This window comes from Sceloporus undulatus, chromosome 6 (genome assembly GCF_019175285.1).
Source record: "Sceloporus undulatus isolate JIND9_A2432 ecotype Alabama chromosome 6, SceUnd_v1.1, whole genome shotgun sequence".
Lineage (NCBI taxonomy): Eukaryota > Metazoa > Chordata > Lepidosauria > Squamata > Phrynosomatidae > Sceloporus > Sceloporus undulatus.
Window position 1 is genome coordinate 166,390,722 of NC_056527.1, and position 17,061 is coordinate 166,407,782.

Genomic DNA, 17,061 nt, shown 5'->3' on the forward strand with positions numbered 1-17,061 from the left:
CAACGTTTGACGTGTCTTCCTCCCTTCCTCTTCTCTCTCTGCTCTTTCCTTCCTCTCTGGTGCAAAGGGACCCCCCCATTTTTCTCTCAATTCTTGGGGCACTCCTCCTCCTCCTCCTCCTCATTATTATTATTATTATTGTTGTTGTTATGGGTATGTGTTTGTGTGTGTTTAAGAGGTAACTTCACACACACACAAACACACACACACACAACACACACCATAAACATTGAGGGGGTCATTGAATGGAGAGACAGAAGCACCCCAATCTTTGGAAGGTCGCTTTGACTTGTTATGTCCAGAAGTGAGTCCTCATCTTGTGTGTGTTTGTGTTTGTGTGATTCATCCAGGTATCCTTTTTCTCTTCCCTTCCTTCTCTCCCTTTCTTTTTATTCCTCTGTGTTTGCTTTTTTAATAATAATAATAATAATAATAATAATAATAATAATAATAATAGCCATAAAGTCTTTGGTGGCAAGGTGCCATTCTCAGGTGGCCAAAGGACCGTGGAGGAGGACAGAAAAAGAGATCTCTCTTTTATTCATTCCTTCCTCTCCAAACCTTCTAGGACTGGAAGGTCTTTCCAGCATCTTTACTGGGCCAGTTTAAAGAGCCTTAGTGGGAGGTTTTCCTAGGAAGGATGAAATGGAGAGATGGGTTTGGACCACCTTCAGACAATGGTTCAAAACTCAATGGAGAAGGGGCTGGAAGGTGGACTTTTTGGAGGTATGTTTTAGAAGAGGGAAGAAAGAGAGGCCAAGGGATTGATCAGGAGGAATAAAGATGACCATTGGTCATCTCCATTGGTTCCTCATACCTTAAGATTAGAGGCATGTAAACTATGACTCCTTCTTACAACTTCTGGAGAACATCTTCCAGGAGAGTTAATTATGGAGATGGAGATACTGATGGAAATAACCTTCAGCTCAATGTTTTCCTTTGAAGTCCTTCAGCTCCTTGTATTTTTTCCTCCTTGTTTTTCCAAGAGAGAGAGAGAGAGAGAGAGGGGTTGCTAGTCCTCAAGGTGTTCCAAGCAGCCTTCCCAGATGGCTGCCAATTTAATGCAATGTTAAATTATGGTACATGTCATAGGTTTGCCTCCTCCTGAGCCTTTCTTGTTATGAGAGGATGGGAATTGTTAGTTTGTTGTGGTGTGCCTCCCAGTCATATTTTTTAATGGTGACCCTGTCATAGGTTTTGACTGACAAGTTTATCCAGAAAGGGGGGTTTGCCATTGCCATCCTCTGAGGCTGAGAGAGTGTGACTTGCACATGGGAACTGTAATAGCATCTCATTCCTTTAGGAATATAATGGAGCCATGTCTCCAAGAGGGACCACCACCAACCCTTCTCCTAACTCTGCCCAGAAAGCTGGTGGAGAAAGAAGACCTAAAAAGTCAGATGGGGGAAAAGGAGAGAGAGGATGTCCCTCTTTCAGCCTCTCCTCTCTTCCTCCCCATCCAGTCACACTCTCTCAGCCTTTCCAGACTTGGACCGGAGTTAGGAGCCGAAATGCATCAGTTGCATCAGAAGGGAGGGTTTGTCCTAACACCCCCCAAACCCACCCTCCATAAATCTTAACCTCGCTGGGAAAAAATAAAGGCGACCCTCTCTTGCTTTGCCTGAGTCCCTCTTGTCACTTTTGCAACTGAAGAAAGCCTTAATCTGATTTCGTCCCCCTTCATTCAACGACCCTTTGAAGCTCAGTAACGTCAAAGTAACCTGGGAGTCTTTTCTAAATTCCTCTTCTCTCCTCCTCCTCCTCCTCCTCCTCCTCTTTTTCTTCTTCCTCCCCCTCTTCTTTCTCCTTCTCCTCCTCTTCTTCTCCCTCCTCCTTCTTTTTCCTCTTCCTCTTTTTCCTCCTCCTTTCCTTTTCTTCTTCTTCCTTTTCTTCCTCCTCCTCCTCCTTTTTTTCCTCTTCCTCCTCTTCTCCCTCTTCCTTCTTCTCTCCTTCCTTCTCCTCCTCTCCTTTTCTTCCAATTCTTCTTTTTCCTCCTCGTTTTCTTCTTCCTCTCCTCCTCCTCCTCCTTTTCTTCCTCTTTTTTCTTCCTCCTCTTCCTCTTCCTCTTCCTCCTCCTCTTTCTTTTTTTCAAAATCTTCCAAGGAGCTGTGGTTTTGTCTTCGGAGGAACAGTGGGAGCAGGCTGTGTGTGTGTGTGTGTTGTGTGTGTGTTGTGTGTGTGTCATTGAATGGTGTGAAAGGGACGGAGAAGGTCCCGGGCAATCGATTTCTTCCCTTGTCCCTTCTGTCTTTTCGGATCAGCGCCTTTCAATGGCGGGGATCTAGGTGCTCTTTCAAGGGGACAAACTTGTGCGACGTTTCGGGCCTGTCTTCCCCCGAAGACAATCAATGCTGGGCAGATTCCACACATACACAAAGACACAAAGACACAAGCACACCCCTCCGACACCCTTCTTTCTCAGGCCAGAAAGTGCTCTAATTAAATTGTTGGATGCGGCTGGTCAAGGGACGACAATTCAGGGATTGCATTCGTGGAAAGATAGACCTCCTTCCTTCTTTCTCTCTCTTTCTATCTCTTCCTCTTTCATCCCCCCTTCCCTTCTGCAGAGCAACAAAAAAGTGTCTCTTACATAATAATGATGATGATGATGATGATAATAATAATAATAATAATAATAATAATGGATTTAAATATCCAGACCTGAGCAGAAAGAGACCCCTTATTTCTTTTCCTTTAAAAGAAGACATGATAAATACAGATTTTCCACCTTCTATTTTACCTGGATTGAAAGAAACACAGAGAGAGAGAGCACTCACACGATTAAAGAGCACAACAGACACGTGTTCAGGAATGAAGCGTTCACACGACCTCACAAAGTCAGATAGAAAGAGGAATTATTCCTATGCAAAACAAAACCCAAAACCTCTTTTGAAGGATGGGAAGGATGGAAGAATACTTATTTTTGTTCTAGATGATCACCTTCTTTATGTTTGATCAGACACGCGTCTGTCATTTTGGGAGATCTAGTGCCTGGATTTATTGGAAAGACACACAACAATATTTTTGCAGTGTTTCTACTAATGCATCCAGACTGCCGAAATAACCCGGTTTTAGACCCTTTCACTGATGGTCCTAAACCCACTGCGGAAATAATTCAGTTTGAGACCGATTGAACTGCCCTGGCTCAATGCTAAGGGATTCTGGGAACTGTAGTTCTGGGAGACATTGAGCCTTCTTTCTGGGATTGTTCTGGGGCCGCAATAAACTACAATTTCTGCAATGGAGTGAGGCCGATTTCGATGTCTTTCTTTCCCCTCTTAAGGTTGCATCCACACTGCAGAAATAATCCACTTGGAAACCTGCCATGGTCCAGTGCTATGGAATTATGGGATCTGTAACTTCGTGAGACATTTAGCCTTCTCTCTCAGAGAGCTTCGTTACCCCCAACAAACTCCACTTCCCAGGCCAGTTAAAGCGATCCAAACCCGCATTGTTTCTGTAGCACCAGAGAAGGCTAAATGTCTCAGAAAGCTACACTTTCCAGAATTCCCTAGCATTCAGCAAGGGCAGTTAAAGCGGTCTCAAACCGGATTAATTCTGCAATCTGGACGCAGTCCTGTGTGGCCCCGATTCTGCCAGGAATTTGAAGGCTGCAGACCCGTGTCTAGGAACAAGTCTTCACTTTCGTGTAAGGTTGCAATAAGGTTGCAACAAGGTTGCAAACTCCCCTTTAGTAAGAGAGTTTGAACGCGTCTTAGCTTTGTCTGGGTCACAACTTTGCTTTCTCTTTCCTCACAGTTTCCCGTTTTGGTCCGCTTCACATGACCTTTTTCCCGGGGACTTTTGCAGCAAGAGACACGAAGGTATGAGAAACTCCCAAACCTTGCCATAAAACTTCCCCCAAAAGTCGCATTATTTCTCTATAAGGATTTGTTTTCAGCGCCCAGGATGGGAGAAATCCCCTCTCTGTGGACAAACACGTGTCTATATGGTTGTGTGTGTATATGCCATACTGAAATCCTGGCCTTGCTGACTCGTGCTTTGCTCCCATTCTTTTCTTGCCTCAGGACTATTTGAAAGCAAGGGAAAGAGACACCTATAGGCTACACCCGCATTGCGGAAATGATCCGGTTTGAGACTGTGTTAACTGCCCTGGCTCACTGGTAGGGGAATCTTGGGAATTGTAGTTGGTTGTCGCACCAATAGAGAAGGCTAAACCAGAGAGAGAGGGTCAGGACTCTCGTGTGAATGGACCACCAAACAGGGCTTCAGCTTTGCAGCCAGAGAGGACCCGCAAATGTCACTTTCACGTGGAGAAATGGCACGTGAGCACGGACCCATGCTGCGGAGTAGGAGTTTGGATACAAAGAGTCCTGATGACCCCCCCCCCTTCACCCAAAACAAACCCGACCCAGGAGAGGACAGGCTTCCCCCCTCCAATCTCGCAGACTTCAGCCACTTTCGCCCTCCTTTCGAGAGTAAATCCCTCGGAGTTTAGCGGGGCAAGCAGCCAGCTTTACTCCCGAGGAGACCCCCTCCCTTCTGCACAAACTGGCCCTTTGACAGGGGAGGGGGGCATGAAGGAGACCCCTGTTTCGCCCTCAGGCAGCTTTCCTTGCTTTGCCCCCGATGCCATGGGGCTGGATCGATTGGTCCGGCTAAATATTTACCCGCCACCCGCAAATAGCCAGGTGACCCCAATGATTCCTCCCCCTCTCTTCTTCTCTTCCTTTCTCTTTCTTTCTTTCTTTCTCTTCCCTTTCTCTTATCTTACTTTTCTCTTCTCTTCCCTTCCCTCACTTCCCTTTCTCTTCTCTTCTCTTCCTTCCTTCCTTTCCCTTTCCCTTTCCTTTCCTTCCCTTTCTCTTCTCTTCCTTTTCTCTTCCTCTTCCCTTCCCTTTCTCTTTCCCATTCATTTCTCTTTCCCATTCATTTCTCTTCTCCTTTCTTTTCCCTTTCACTTCTTTCCCCTTCCCTTCTCTTCCTCTTCCTTCCTCTTCCCTTCTCTTCCTTTTTTCTTCCTTTCCCTTTCTATTCTCTTCTCCTTTTTTCCTTTCACTTCTTTCCCCTTCCCTTTCTCTTCTCTTCTCTTCCATTTCTCATTCTCTTCTCTTCCCTTCCACCTCTCTTCCATTCCGTTTCTCTTCTTCTCTTCCCTTTTTCTTTGCTTTTTCTTCCCTTCCCTTTCTTTTGCTTTTCCTTATCCCTTCCCCTTTCCTTTCCTCTTCTCCTCCCTTCCTCGTTTCTTTTCTTTTCTTTTCTCTTTTCTTTCCTTTCCTTTTCCTTTTCCTTTCCTCCCTTCACTGCCAGGAGAGTGATGGAGGGCACGGGAAAGAGAAGTGAAGGAAAAGAAAGGGGGGGGGATAAGAGAAGAGGAGAGAAGCGAGGAGCTAAATCATTTTATTAGTGTTTATAAAGCAAAGAGCAGATCCCGGGCAGCAGCGTTTTCAGATGTGTCTTCAGCGGGATGAAAAGAGTTAGCGAAATCGATACGGAGCGATTAGGGGCTCCTCTGGAGTGGCAAGAAGGAGGAGAAGAAAAAGGAGGAGAAGGAGAGAGAGAAGGGGGGATAGAGAGAGAGATCCCCTTGGAAGGAGAGCCTCCAAAGCCTTAGAGATCGGGTCGATCCCGCCTTGAAGGGGAAACGTTGGATTTCATTCCTTGCGTATCAAGAAATGCAAAACCAAAACCCAGGGAAGAGGGACGAATGCACAGAGACAGGCGCCTTCCCAGGTTTTGCAAAAGGTTTTTGCAAAGGGAGCTGCTGGGCTTCCTTTTGGATGACCTTAGAGCTGGAGGTGTGTGTGTGTGTGTGTGTGTGGAGTTGTGTTTGTGTGTTCCCAGGTGGCCTTTCTGTTCAGGAATCCCTCTGAGAGTAGAGCCATCCGAGGGCGAGTCAAAGGGAAATCCCTTCGGTTGAACGGAGCTACTCCAAGGAAGACTAGCCCCGAATCGAGTGTGTCTATTTGTTTATATGACAGAGCAAGCTGGCTAGATTTCTCTCTGGCCCTGGACTTGTGGGTCTGTGTGTGTCTCTCTGTGTGTAGGAGATGGAGAGAGAATTGTATTCTCCTGTGTGTTTGAGAGAGGGAGGAAAGGGGTTGTATTTCTGTGTATGTGAGTGTGTATGAGTGGGAGAGATCTATAACAAGTTGCATTTCTCTTTCTGGGTGTGTGAGACACACACAAAGCTACATTTGGGTGTGCAAAAGAGTGAGCAAGCTAAGTGTATTTCTGTGTGTGTGTGTGTGTGTGTGTGTGTGTGTGTGAGAGAGAGAGAGAGAAACTCTAGCACTCTGTGTTTCTCTCTCCTTTAACACAAAGATACACTATATAGGTGTGAAAAGCTATATATTTGTGTGAGCGACCCCAGCAGTATTTCTGTACATCTCACACACTCTCTCTCTCATTGTGTGTGTGAGAGACACCATTTTGGTGCCCATGTAGGTGTGCATCTATCATTGCCTTCTCCATCTGTCCAGATACACTTTTTAGTTTCAGGTGGGCTGGGATAAAAGGGGTCGATCTGGCTCCCTCGCCTCCACAGAATAGAAAGGCAGAGGAGCCCAAGTGGCCAAAAAGCAAGGCAACCACAGCCTTTCCAACAGATGTTTAATTCGGTTTAATTCCTCCCTCCCTTCCCAAGTGATCAGTCGCTTCTGTTGTTCCGAATTGGGAATGAAAAGTGTGTTTGTTATGGCAGATTTAGGGTGGAATAAAGGAACTGGGGTGGATTGCTGTAAGAGACTCCAGGATGGAAGGTGTGTGTGTGTGTATTATATGTGTATTTGTATGTATGTGAGAGACAGAGCTATCCACACACACACACACACACACACACCACACACACATATATATATTGGTGGTTTTAGGAGATCTGTGTAAAGGGAAATCCTTGACCACTAGGCACTTCTCCTTTTGTTGTTCTTTTTCTCCTTTTGGAGGGGGAGAGAAAGCTTGAAAACCTTGAAAGCTGAACACGTGAACTTTTCTCTCCTTCGAAATAACGTTGGATTCCGGAGTCCAGGGTTCGAATCCTGACCCAGCCACGAAACCCTCTGGGTAACACTCTCTCAGCCTCAGGGGAAGGCAAGGGCGAGCCTCCCAAACCGAAGGAGTCTTGCCAAAGGGAGGGAAAAATATCCCCTGATAGGTTCTCCTTAGGGCCCTCGTAAGTCAGGAATGGCTTGAAGGCACACAACAACAACAACAACAACAATAACAACAGAAGGAGGTTTCTGGGATCAGCTGATTTATGGGGTGGGCAGAGGAGGAAGACTGGGCGAATAAATAGGAAAATCAACCCAAAAGAGAGGAGATCCTAAAGACGCCACAGTCAGAAATAGAATTAATACATTTCTGTCTATCTATCTATCTATCTATCTATCCATCACCTTAGCCAAGCATCCTCAAAATGCATACTAATAATAGTAGTATAAATGCCTAATTATTAATCATAATGCATTTCATAACGATATTAATAAATGTAGTGCAAACTGATAGTTATTATTATTGACAATACAATACATAATATTAATAATAGTAACAATACAAATTACAAATTATTAATTGCAATGCATTGTACAATAATAACAATAACAGTAATATAAATGACTAATCATTAGCAATAGTGCATTAAGTAATAGTGGCAATAATTGTAATATAAATGACTATGAATATTAATGCATTGCATAACAATCATAATCTAATGGATAATTATTGCTAATAATGCATTACATAATAATAACAATAATAATATAAATTATTAATTGTTATGAATAATGCATTACACAATAATCATTATGATAATCTAAATGACTAATTGTTACTAATAATGTGTTACATAATAATGACAATAATAGTAACATAAATGACTATTAATAATAATGCATTAAATAATAATCATAATCTAAATGGCTAATTAATAATAATAATGCATTACATAATAATTACAATAATAGTAACATAAATGGCTATCAATAATAATGCATTAAATAATAATCATAAAATAAATGGCTAATTGTTAATAATACTGCATTACATAATAATAATAATAAAACAAATGACTGTTGATAATAATGCATTAGATAATAATCATAATGTAAATTGCTAATTATTCATAATAATGCATTAAATAATAATAAATATAATGGTAATATAAATGACTAATTATTATTAACAATGCATTAGACAATAATCATAAGCATAAACTAAATGGCTAGTTATTAATACTTATGCATTAAATAATAATAATATAAATGGGTAATTATTAATAATTATGCATTACATGATAATAATAATAATGTAAATGATTAATAGTTCATAATAATGCATGACTAAATAACAACAACAACAACAACAATAGTAGTAGTAGTAGTAATAAAATAATTGGTGTCCTGAACTGTGTCTTTATGCAAGAAGGGAAGGACAGGTAGAATAGTAGAGTCTGGATGCTGGACAGAGAAAGCTGAAAACAAGCCTTTTAAACCCCTGTGTAACCTTTTAGTTTTCCAAAATGCAGTGGCTCAACCTACTGCCTCCTTGGCTGGAATTTGGAGAGAAAGTCTTTCAGTGCCATTTTTGGACCTTGGTCCAAACTGGACCTCAACCCCTTCTCTCTATACAAACCAACAGACTCTATTTTGGGGAGCAAGGGACATTTATCTGGCTTTGGGATGTTATTAGGGACACCCCTGATGTTGTTTTGCAGCACCCTTGGTTGAAAATGTTGGCTTCTTGGTTTAACTGCTGCCAGTCTCTGGTGCAAAAAATCTAGATTCAGAAGGAACTAGATAACTGAGCATCATATTGCCTTTTAAAGAGGGAAAGAAAACCAACCATCCCACTAAAACATGATTAGAGCAATATGTTTAAGTGTAAGGCAAAGGGCAGGGAGGGACCCTACAGTTCGACCCCCTCAACTAATCTTATAACCTTTTTGCCTAATTCTTGAGACTGGAGATAGGGAAGACTCTGACCCAAAAGGTCAGGGAAGAGCCAAGTTTCATTAACTCCTGCAGCCCTGACATTAATTTCAAGGAGGGTTAGAAGAAGGAGGTGTGAATGATCGGGAGAGAAACCCACGTTTTAAATGCAGTCAAGGAAAAGGGGTAGAAAAACTGAAGGGAGAAAATTGGGATCAAATTTGGAGCTTCCCTCCCATTTGCAAAACCTGGTCCCACATATTTGTCCATGTTGGGTAGGCTTTATTTTAGAGATATTGATTTATTTCTGATAGGTCCTGTAATCAATTAGTCGAGTCTTTTCACCTTAAAGCAGAATGTTAAGCCACCTTTCGATGTTTAACCTCTCAATAAAGTGTGGATGATGGGTCTTCAGATGCTTTCCCTATGTATTATTTACTTGGAAGTAGTTGCACCAAAGTTGCAACCTTGGACGAGGCAATACTGCCTTTCAAGGGGTCTCCTTCTTGCATCCCAATTTTGGACACTGGGTTGTTAATTTGGAACTGGAAGAAGGAGAAACACAGTGGAGAGATGTGAAAGGAAGAGGTTTGCACTTAGTGATGCTACTCTAAAAAGAAGTTATGATCATATCTGGTTTTTAAGGGTATTCCTTCCATCGCACAAAGGTTGCATTGGTCCTCCAATACAGGTGCATGCAACACACACATTTGCCCAAATACTCCAAATTTCATGTTGGATATTTGCTAAATTATTACAGAAAGCTGATCGATAGTGTAATCAATTAATTTATTGATCAAGTGTCAATTAATACACCTCTACCATGTAATGAATCAAGGTGTCAGATAGTCCCTGTGTACAATTCTGGGCACATATAATAACACTGTAGAGATGCAAGTACCTTCATTTGTGGCAATGCATATGCACCATGCATGCGTATGCATATAAAATGCATGGCCAAACAGTATGGATGCATGTGCGCGCACACACACACCCATGCGCACAAATAGCCGCATTACAAGACAAAGGTGGCACAATACAAAACAATGTCTGTTTCTTCCTCCTTTTTGTGGAGTGTCCATTTTCAGTTTAAATATTCTGGAAAAGAGGACTAGTAGCAATGGAAAAGAAGCAAAGGCGATCTCTTATTTGAGCAGATGCAGCTAAAGATGCCATGTTTTTTCCCCATAAGGAAACCTTAGTTCCTAAAAAGATCGTTGTCTTGAGGGGAAGGAATGATACCCACCTGACTTTCAGATGCTAATTTTCTGCAACATTTCAAGCCTTTTAACTGTTTATCTCCCCTTCCCATTAATAAAATGTATGGAAACGGTACGCTTTCCGGCTTTCAGTCCTTCCATTGGAATATTTTAATTTCAATTCAGTTTTCTGAAGCAATGCCTTGATACCCATTTCATTAAAGGAATGGAAGACCAGATTCACTGTGCTAAAATCAATCAATCCAACTCCTTCAAGCCTCCTAGAAGAACTGTTTTCATGGTTTCCTTTCCTGACTGACAAAAGTGTGAAAGAAACCCAATTGCAAAGAATCATAATGTAAACATATTGGGGAAAATGAGGTCCATATATGTTAAAAGATACAGTCAGATTGTATGGATCGTTTCCTCTCTTTGACCAGACATTTTGTTTCAATGAATTAATTCCAATTACTCCAATGGTTTCATTTATCCATTGTTTCATTTTATCTTCTTTTTTTGGTGGTCTTTTTATGCCAATTTGGAAAATCAAGCAAGTTTAGTGAGTTCAGTTTTTTAAAGCTCATGATGGCAGTGAAATATTGGCCATTAAATGTTTACGGTCACTTCTTATTTCTTTTTTTCTCAGGCAGCAAAATTCCTTATTAAGGGACACAATTGCTTCAAAGCATAAAATCAAATATGGAAAAAAAATATGTTTTTTTAAAACAACAACAAAAAAGAGTTTTGAAAGTATAATTCCTTGCGATTCCCCCAGATGCGTCAACATTAGGAGCGGATGCTCAGGAAAAAAGGAACTCAGCTGAATTCAATGGACCGTTTTATTATTTCCTAGGCCCGACGTTAAGCCTTGCCTAAACAAAGGCATGGCATTTGGATCACGCTGCAGACCTTTAATGGTCCTATGGGGAGAAGCCCATATACAAAACCTCCAGAGCACACAGGGATATATAGCTGACCGTCTGAAAACAGCAGTCCCAGATCCACTATGTATTAACAACCTTGTCATTATCATTATGTTCTCATTTCTTTCTCTAAGAAGGGGACACCTAAAATGAATGAGGAAGAGCTACTCTCAGAGCAATGATCACATTTATGTCTCAAGGAGGAGACCTAACATGTTTAATATCTCACTTGTTCCCTTTTCTTTTCTCCATATGCTTTTCTGTTCCCAGTATTAAATTTAGCACTGAAAAGTATTAATAATAATAATAATAATAATAATAATAATAATAATGACACAAATCAATCTTCTCCTTTAAGATCCCTGCTTTGACTGGGCTAAATTGAATGGGGATGATGATATCTCTTTTCAGATATCTGTAAAGATATCTGTGGAAAAACACAGAATGAAGGGGGAAAAGTTTCTGATACTCTTCATCTGGAGGCATGCATCCACTTCTTTTAAAACACTTATGAACTTGCTCCTATCCCCATTAGCTTAATTTAGCTATATCCATGCATATGCCTTCCCAGAACGCTGCCAACCAATTAAAGACTTTTTGAGTCAATTAATCAGCTGCCCTTTTTTTTGCCAATTAATTGATCGATCAATGGAATAGACTGGCATATTATCCCCAGTCTCCGAAGTCATCAGGGGCCTCCTTTTCAGACACTGAATCGAAATGGAAGTGAAATTACAACTTAATATTTCGAAAGACACACTCAGCCAATGTCTTTCTTAGGACCTCCTGAAATCGCACAGAATCGCGGACAATCCACATCTCCATTTTTCTTCCTCTTCTAAGATTTCTTTTGGTATCCTGTCATCATCCGTGCTGCAAAACAGGCTCCAAAACAAACATATAGTATCTTTAATTTGCAACCCTACAGATGAAAAGTCGTCTGTTTTAGTTAATTAGTCCGTCAACTAAACCAATATTCCCATTAAAGCGTGCACACAATCTAGTAAAACAACTCCATTAATGAAAACTCCCCCAAACTACTGTTTCATAGCTTTAGTTGGTATTTTAGATCCCAGAGACCTACTTATTCAGTTGAAATAGCCTTTCTGTTTTAACCCTGGAGGGGCCCTTGCAATGATTTTTAAGTTTTAGGGAACCCCCTGCATAGAAATTACTATATCTACAACTAAAAAGAAGTTCATTTTCCCCCCAAATCACAATCTTTTGATAAACCCTACATTAGAAAATAACCCATGGGAAGGTCTCTTGCAAACATCCTACCGATGGAAGCAAGAGATATACATTAGTAGAGTTTCAAAAGCCAGTCTTGCAAGGCATGTTCATTCCTCATTTCAAGTCTTCTTTCTTTAAAGGTTTAAGCAGTTATAGCAACTCAGGGAGAAAAAGTGGTCGGATCATAAGACCTCAGTTAGCTAAAGCCATGTTGAAGAAAACTGTTTAGACATAGAAAATGTCAGTTTCTAGTGGATTTTCAAGTCAAGCTAAACAGGTACAAAAGATTTTGAGCCAAATGCAATAAAATGTTGACATGTTCCGCTGATAGGATCATACTTCGGACACTGAAATAAGATAGAAAGAATAAGTTTGATGTATGTAGTTTGGGAATAGTTCACTCATTATTGGTGAATTCAGTTCGAATGCCATGCAAACTTCTTGCTGTTCTGTTGCTGCCTCTGTATGTTTTTGCAAGACGCTTGTTTAGTCGCTTGTTTGGGGTTTAATCCCGGGTTCCTTAGTCTTGCAAGCACTGTGTCATTAAAGAAAATGCCGAGTTCAGCCTGCTATCAGACCCTGTTCATGAATGTCGAAGACTTAAGAAAACAACAACCCTTCACTTGGTTTGCAGTGATGGCCATGTTTTGTACAGTTATGCAACAGAAATGCCCAGATTCTGTTGGAAGATGTCAGGAAGATGCCGCCCAGCGTGCAGTTCTTAAAAATAAACCCTAGACCCATTTATTTTCCTTATTATTATTTCCACGACTAGAAAGCGACACGTTTTTCATATTGCAAATGCGCACTGGTAGTGCGGCCACAATGTTTAATAATTTTGGCTCCTTCCATCTGAATTTTGTCCTTTGTAAGTCTTTGCGTTTTCACATTTCAGTTTTCCTTTTGCATGTCCGAGGGGAAATGGATAAAACGCTCAGCGGCAGAATCTCAGAACGTGGCTGCTTTTAATACAGAGGCTAGAGATAAAAGGGCAAAGAGAGCAGCTTTTATTATTATTTTTAATTATTATTACTATTATTATAAAAATATACTTTTTCAAATGATGATAAGTTTAAGCTCAGCAGCCATGCTACTTTGATAGAAGAACCGAAGCATTTCTGCAAAACAGAAGGAACCATATCCCTTTTAAACCAAAACTGGGCATATGCTGAGCATGGCTTATATTATGGGCTTTTAAATCTCTTTTGCCATTGGCAGTAAAGCGTCAACCATTTCCTTAGTTTTGTTGTGTTGTTGTGTGCCTTCAGATCAGGTCTTCCTTATGGCGACCCTAAAGCCAACCTCTCATGAGGTTTTCTTGGTAAGATTTGTTTGGAAAGGGGTTGCTTTTGCCTTCCTTTGAGGCTGAGAGAGTGTGACTTGCCGAAGGTCAGCCAGCGGGTTTCCATGGGTTCAAAGCCTGGTCTCCAAAGTACAGTTTGATGCTCAAACCATTACACCGCACTGGCTCTGCAAAAAAGATTATGTATCTTTTCTTTTTGTTGGTCTTAATAAATTTATTCTTTGACAGAAATGCCTACCTACAGCTTTACTCACAATAGATGGGAATTTACAAGGAGGGTTTTGCAAGTGTTTGGAACAGAGAGATTCTAACTTCTGTGTTGCATTGCTTTTTTGAGCCCACATATAACCCTCCCTCCCTTCCTTCCTTCCTTCCTTCCTTCCTTCCTTCCTTCCCTTTCCTTTCATTCAAAAGAAAAAACAGCTCACTGCTAAATCATAGCAATTCAGAGCATGCCTAACAAATAACATACAGTCACAATAAAAGCTAAACGGATCGGCAAATCAAGGAATAACAGAAAGCAAATCGATATGAACCGATATGACAGTCAATATTCTTCTTGAATGTTGTCCATCTTACTTTAGAAGTTGGAAGCTTCTGAAGAAGCTATGAAAGATCAGGCAAGTTTGTGTGCCGTGAAGACCAACCAAAGATACATTGCTGCCCAAGACAGACAAAAGAGGACCTCAGTTTTTTATGAAAGCCAACTTCTTACTCCAATGCTGTCGAAGTATGTTGAATCTTCCCCAATGAGTCCTCTTGCTGAGCAGGGCTGCTGGTGACTATGATTCATGGAAGTATCTCATTCATAGGGTCACCAGAAGTCATAGTTGTATTTGGGCCATATCTGCATCAGCCAAATAACACCTCCTCCCCTCATCCTCATAGAGATCAGTCAGGATGGCACAGGGCCCAATCCCCGATCCTGGTGCAAACTGTCCAGATGATGTACAGCCAGTTCAGGGCCCAACCCACAGCATAGCGCCCTTAACACGGATTTAGAAAACTCACCTTTTGCTTTGGATCTTCCATGAAAATTTGGCGCCCTAAGGAGCTACTCCAGTTTACAATGGGCCGCACTGGTACAGCTGCCCCTGGCATGAGTCACTTCACCCAATGTCAGAACAAGGGTGACACTGGGTACCTCATTTTTGGTCTCAGAGGAAGCAACCTATGCCACCAGCAGCAATGGCAGGTGGCACATGAAACATGCATGTGAACAGCCATCCAAAGTGCCAGATAATGGGAAGGACTTTGGAGCAGCTTCACAGCCAGAATTCTTTAGGCTGCTCCAGGAGTATTCTGGCCCATGCAGACATGCTCTTGGTAGCAAAACAACTACAACACATTTTGAACCTGATTTCACTATCGGTGAAGGATTAACCTTTATATCCTCCACTGCAGGTCAGGGCAGTAGGCTGGTTTGTGGGGCACTGAGGCACCATCTTCTGCCTAACAGAAGCAGACAGAACTATGAGTGTGAGCCATACAGTTTGCCTTCGGTGTCCCACAAACTGAGATACTGGCTAAGTATCTTCTGCCTAATGGTAGGTCTGTTCCTAACCATGGGGACACACAGGACTTCAGGTACCCTGGTCCTATCACATGGAGCTTGTGATGGATATGTGGGTTATGCAATGCATATGAAGAGTGGGATGGTCCATGAGAATAAAGAAGGCCTTTCATGTTCTGATGCACAGAGACTGCTGCTTTTTGTGCAGAATGTTTTTAAAAGTACAATATTTCCATGGACTATGTCGCAAACTGTGAATGGCATGTCTGCCAAAATTTCATAAATGTAACCCAGGACATGCATGGTAAGGCACCACTAGAGTGCGGTCAAAATCGTGCAGCCAAGCAACAAGAGGACAAATGCTGTTGATGGAAAAGGATTCACAAGATGCATTCCTAATTTATACAAGGAAACCCTGGAATGTATTTTCTGAGTTTGGGAAAGCTTGGGAAAACAACAACACTTACTCAACCACAAACAAGAAAGACCACTTCTTCCTTTCCTCTCTTCTTTGCTGTTTTAATTGGTATAAACTACTTGACCTCAGTCTTCAGCAACTGAAGTAAGAGGAAAGCAGGAGGAGAAGAGAGAAACCGGGACATTTTCAAAGCAGCGGAGAAAGTGGGATAGCAGAGGAATAACTGGGATTGCCAATGCCAGAACTGAAGTGTATGGACAACTTTGAAAACTGCGAAGTTTTGAATGACTTTCTGATAATGAGGAGACATCTGGGTAAAATTATTCGTCCTTGCTTGCAAAAATGAAAACGATGGAGATATACATACCAGCTACAATCGATGATTAATTTGTCGATTTTGACAGCTGTATTGCTACAGATCTTGTCCACCGAATGGAAAAAGTACTAAGATTTCTCCTCCTCCTCCTCCTTTGCTTTGTCTTCCTTCTTCCTCTTCCTCCTCTTTTTTTCTGGAAGGGAAGTAACTTATGTCTGGAGGCAAGAGAAACACTAGAATGAATATACTGTGTGTATATGTGTGTGTGTGTGTGTGTGTGTGTGTGTGTGTGTGTGTATATATATATATATATATATATATATATATATATATATATATATATAATTTCCCTGTGCCAAAGCATGGCTAACTTCTATGATATTTCTTTCTCCCCTCCTTCCTTCTCTCCTATCTGCTTTGTGCCTTCAGGGGCGGTGAAAGAAGACTGCAGATTCTAGATTGCTTTCAGAGTTTGCTTTGCTGATGATGGATTACCATGTCAATTTAAACAGCATAGGATTAATTTGTTTCAATGATTTCTCTTTAGGCTGAATGCCAGGCTTTTCCTTTTTTTTCCTTTCTTGGTGGTGCTTTCTATCTCTCCTCTTGCTCTTCAGAATAAGAATAAGGGGAGGAAACAACAACCCAGTCCTACTTGCTACCAAACTCCTTTCAATATCCCCTCTCTCCTCTTTTTAAGGAGACTATAATAGGAGTAGACAAGTTAGGTGTAAAGTTGCAATGCAGTTGCAGGTTTGAGTGGGGTTTTTCCCCATCTTATTTGCAAAGGCCAAAGCCTCCTGTCAGTCACATTAAAATGAAATTGGATCTAACATTTATTCAATAAATACTTCTCTTGTAGGTAATCCAGAGCGGAGTGCTTTTGACACACAAGGACTTAATTTGTCTCAGATAAGAAGTTATTAATATGGCACATTTAAACTTGCCACCTACAATAAGGTCACTCAGATCTTTTTACACAAACCAAGGAACAGGTTGGAGGGTTCTTGAAAGGAAGATGGAGACAAAGTTTGAGATGGTGGTCTTTGAGAGCCAGAACACAGGCCTTTCTTTCTCCCTGGGAATGTGAGAGAGAGGTAATAATTAGTGTGAGGCAGGGAGGATTCGAATCCAGGGCTTGGAAAATTACTTTTTCTAAAGTGATTTGTTCTGTTTACTCATTGTCACGTGTGAAAAGTAAGTTGTGGTTAGCATGTTGTGACACTTGTGAAGTTACTCCATGAGATACTTGTAGCTCCCTACTTTTCTCT

General features: G+C 41.4%; 1 long non-coding RNA gene across 10 annotated transcripts in view; it reads left to right on the forward strand.

Annotated features, from left to right (window-relative positions):
* The first annotated feature begins 2,037 nt into the window (after nt 1-2,037).
* The window catches only part of LOC121933550, a 49,305-nt gene continuing 34,281 nt past the window's right edge, over nt 2,038-17,061 (forward strand). For 4 of the 10 annotated variants that reach the window (XR_006104544.1, XR_006104550.1, XR_006104551.1 and 1 more), the window contains exon 1: nt 2,048-3,824. This is a non-coding gene — a long non-coding RNA (uncharacterized LOC121933550). Of the gene's footprint in view, nt 3,825-17,061 lie in introns of all 10 variants that reach the window. The other 6 variants (XR_006104548.1, XR_006104547.1, XR_006104545.1 and 3 more) reach the window with 5 other exon arrangements.